This window comes from Musa acuminata, unplaced genomic scaffold, assembly GCF_036884655.1.
Source record: "Musa acuminata AAA Group cultivar baxijiao unplaced genomic scaffold, Cavendish_Baxijiao_AAA HiC_scaffold_295, whole genome shotgun sequence".
Taxonomy (NCBI): domain Eukaryota; kingdom Viridiplantae; phylum Streptophyta; class Magnoliopsida; order Zingiberales; family Musaceae; genus Musa; species Musa acuminata.
Window position 1 is genome coordinate 10,001 of NW_027020556.1, and position 5,000 is coordinate 15,000.

The following is a 5,000-nucleotide window of genomic DNA, read 5'->3' on the forward strand; positions in this document are numbered from 1 at the left end:
TGTAGTAGCGGTCCTTATATCTCGTATTAACAATCGAAAGATGGTCGAAAGAAAAAATCTCTATTTGATGGAGCTTCTTCCTATACCTATGAATTCCATTGGACCCAGAAATGTGAATTCCATTGGACCCAGAAATGAGACATTGGAAGAATCTTTTCGGTCTTCCAATATCAATAGGTTGATTGTTTCGTTCCTGTATCTTCCAAAAGGGAAAAAGATTTCTGAGAGTTGTTTCATGGATCCGCAAGAGAGTACTTGGGTTCTCCCAATAAATAAAAAGTGTATCATGCCTGAATCTAACCGGAGTTCGCGGTGGTGGAGGAACCGGATCGGAAAAAAGAGGGATTCTAGTTGTAAGATATCTAATGAAACCGTAGCTGGAATTAATGAAACCGTAGCTGGAATTAAGATCTCATTCAAAGAGAAAGATAGCGAATATCTGGAGTTTCTTTTTTTATCCTATACGGATGATCCGATCCGCAAGGACCATGATTGGGAATTGTTTGATCGTCTTTCTCCGAGGAAGAAGCGAAACATAATCAACTTGAATTTGGGACAGCTATTCGAAATCTTAGGGAAAGACTTGATTTGTTATCTCATGTCTGCTTTTCGTGAAAAAAGACCAATTGAAGGGGAGGGTTTCTTCAAACAACAAGGAGCTGAGGCAACTATTCAATCAAATGATATTGAGCATGTTTCCCATCTCTTCTCGAGAAACAAGTGGGGTATTTCTTTGCAAAATTGTGTTCAATTTCATATGTGGCAATTCCGCCAAGATCTCTTCGTTAGTTGGGGGAAGAATCAGCACGAATCGGATTTTTTGAGGAACGTATCGAGAGAGAATTTGATTTGGTTAGACAATGTGTGGTTGGTAAACAAGGATCGGTTTTTTAGCAAGGTACGGAATGTATTGTCAAATATTCAATATGATTCCACAAGATCTATTTTCGTTCAAGTAAGGGATTCTAGCCAATTGAAAGGATCTTCTGATCAATCCATAGATCATTTCGATTCCATTAGAAATGAGGATTCAGAATATCCCACATTGATCGATCAAACAGACATTCAGCAACTAAAAGAAAGATCGATTCTTTGGGATCCTTCCTTTCTTCAAACGGAACGAACAGAGATAGAATCAGATCGATTCCCGAAATGCCTTTTTGGATCTTCCTCAATGTCCCGGCTATTCACGGAACGTGAGAAGCAGATGAATAATCATCTGCTTCCGGAAGAAATCGAAGAATTTCTTGGGAATCCTACAAGATCAATTCGTTCTTTTTTCTCTGACAGATGGTCAGAACTTCATCTGGGTTCGAATCCTATTGAGAGGTCCACTAGAGATCAGAAATTTTTGAAGAAAAAACAAGATGTTTCTTTTGTCCCTTCCAGGCGATTGGAAAATAAAGAAATGGTTGATATATTCAAGATAATTATGTATTTACAAAATACCGTCTCAATTCATCCTATTTCATCAGATCCGGGATGTGATATGGTTCCGAAGGATGAACCGGATATGGACAGTTCCAATAAGATTTCATTCTTGAACAAAAATCCATTTTTTGATTTATTTCATCATTCCATGACCGGAACAAAAGGGGATACACGTTACACCACGATTTTGAATCAGAAGAGAGATTTCAAGAAATGGCAGATCTATTCACTCTATCAATAACCGAGCCGGATCTGGTGTATCATAGGGGATTTGCCTTTTCTATTGATTCCTACGGGTTGGATCAAAAAAAATTCTTGAATGAGGTATTCAACTCCAGAGATGAATCGAAAAAGAAATCTTTATTGGTTCTACCTCCTCTTTTTTATGAAGAGAATGAATCTTTTTATCGAAGGATCAGAAAAAAATCGGTCCGGATCTACTGCGGGAATGATTTGGAAGATCCAAAACTAAAAACAGCGGTATTTGCTAGCAACAACATAATGGAGGCAGTCAATCAATATAGATTGATCCGAAATCTGATTCAAATCCAATATAGCACCTATGGGTACATAAGAAATGTATCTAATCGATTCTTTTTAATGAATAGATCCGATCGCAACTTCGAATATGGAATTCAAAGGGATCAAATAGGAAATGATACTCTGAATCATATAACTATAATGAAATATACGATCAACCAACATTTATCGAATTTGAAAAAGAGTCAGAAGAAATGGTTTGATCCTCTTTTTTCTCGAACCGAGAGATCCATGAATCGGGATCCTGATGTATATAGATACAAATGGTCCAATGAGAGCAAGAATTTCCAGGAACATTTGGAACATTTCGTTTCTGAACAGAAGAACCGTTTTCAAGTAGTGTTCGATCGGTTACGTATTAATCAATATTCGATTGATTGGTCCGAGGCTATCGACAAACAAAATTTGTCTAAGTCACTTCGTTTCTTTTTGTCCAAGTCACTTCCCTTTTTGTCCAAGTCACTTCCCTTTTTGTCCAAGTCACTTCCCCTTTTCTTTGTGAGTATCGGGAATATCCCCATTCATAGGTCCGAGATCCACATCCGTGAATTGAAAGGTCCGAATGATCAACTCCGCAATCAGTTGTTAGAATCAATAGGTGTTCAAATCGTTCATTTGAATAAATTGAAACCCTTCTTATTGGATGATCATGATACTTCCCAAAGACCGGAATTCTTTATCAATGGAGGAACAACATTACCATTTTTGTTCAAAAAGATACCAGAGTGGATGATTGACTCATTCTATACTAGAAATAATCGCAGGAAATCCTTTGATAACACGGATTCCTATTTCTCAATGATATTCCATGATCGAGACAATTGGCTGAATCCCGTGAAACCATTTCATAGAAGTTCATTGATATCTTCTTTTTATAAAGCAAATCGACTTCGATTCTTGAATGATCCAAATCACTTCTGGTTCTATTGTAACAAAAGATTCCCTTTTTATGTGGAAAAGACCCGTATCAATAATTATGATCTTACATATGGACAATTCCTCACTACCTTGTTCATTCGCAACAAAATATTTTCTTCGTGCGTCGGTAAAAAAAAACATATTTTTTTGGAGAGAGAGACTATTTCACCAATCGAGTCACAGGTATCTAACATATTCATACCTAAAGATTTTCCACAAAGTGGTGACAAAACGTATAACTTGTACAAATCTTTCCGTTTTCCAATTCGATCCGAGCCATTCGTTCGTAGAGCTATTTACTCGATCGCAGACATTTCTGCAACACCTCTAACAGAGAAACAAAGAGTCAATTTTGGAAGAACTTATTGTCAGCCTCTTTCAGATATGAATCTATCTGATTCAGAAGGGAAGAACTTGCATCGGTATCTCAGTTTCAATTCAAACATGGGTTTGATTCACACTCCATGTTCTGAGAAATATTTACCATCCGGAAAGAGGAAAAAAAAACGGAGTCTTTCTCTAAAGAAATGCGTTGAGAAACGGCAGATGTATAGAACCTTTCAACGAGATAGTGCTTTTTCAAATCTCTCAAAATGGAATCTGTTCCAAACAAAATGGAATCCGTTCCAAACATATATGCCATGGTTCCTTACTTTGACAGAGTGCAAATATCTAAATTTCACCCTTTTAGATACTTTTTCAGACCCATTGTCGATACTAAGTAGCAGTCACAAATTTGTATCCATTTTTCATGATATTATGCATGGATCAGATATATCATGGCCAATTCCTCAGAAGATTCTTCCACAATGGACTCTGATAAGTGAGATTTTGAGTCTGATAAGTGAGATTTCGAGGGAGTGTTTACAGAATCTTCTTCTGTCCGAAGAAATGATTCATCGAAATAATGAGTCACCCGTTCCATTGATATGGACACATCTGAGATCAACAAATGCTCGGGAGTTGGAGTTCCTCTATTCAATCTTTTCCCTTCTTCTTGTTGCTGGATATCTCGTTCGTATACATCTTCTCTTTGTTTCCCAAGCCTCTAGTGAGTTACAGACAGAGTTAGAAAAGATCAAATCTTTGATGATTCCATCATACATGATTGAGTTGCGAAAACTTTTGGATGGGTATCCTACATCTGAACTGAATTCTTTCTGGTTAAAGAATCTCTTTCTAGTTGTTCTGAAACAATTAGGAGATTCTCTGGAAGAAATACGGGGTTTTGCTTTTGGTGGCAACATGCTATTGGTCGCTTGTGGGGTCAAATCAATACGTTCTAGGAAGAAATATTTGAATATCAATCTCATCGATCTCATAAGTATCATATCAAATCCCATCAATCTCATAAGTATCATACCAAATCCCATCAATCGAATCACTTTTTCGAGAAATACGAGACATCTAAGTCGTACAAGTAAAGAGATCCATTCATTGATAAGAAAAAGAAAAAAGAGGTGAACGGTGATTGGATTGATGAGAAAATAGAATCCTGGGTCGCGAACAGTGATTCGATTGATGATGAAGAAAGAGAATTCTTGGTTCAGTTCTCCACCTTAACGACAGAAAAAAGGATTGATCAAATTCTATTGAGTCTGACTCATAGTGATCATTTATCAAAGAATGACTCTGGTTATCAAATGATTGAACAACCGGGATCAATTTACTTACGATACTTAGTTGACAAGTATATAATGAATTATGAGTTCAATGGATCCTGTTTAGCAGAAAGACGGATATTCCTTGCTCATTATCAGACAATTACTTATTCACAAACCTCGTGTGGGGCTAATAGTTTTCATTTCCCATCTCATGGAAAACCCTTTTCGCTCCGCTTAGCCCTATCCCCTTCTAGGAGTATTTTAGTGATAGGTTCTATAGGAACTGGACGATCCTATTTGGTCAAATACCTAGCGACAAACCCCTATGTTCCTTTCATTACGGTATTTCCGAACAAGTTCCCGGATGACAAGCCTAAAGATTATTTTATTGATGATATCGATTTTGATGATAGTGATAGTGACGATATCGATATTGATGATAGTGACGATATCGATATTGATGATAGTGACGATATTGATGATGACCTTGATACGGAGCTGCTAACT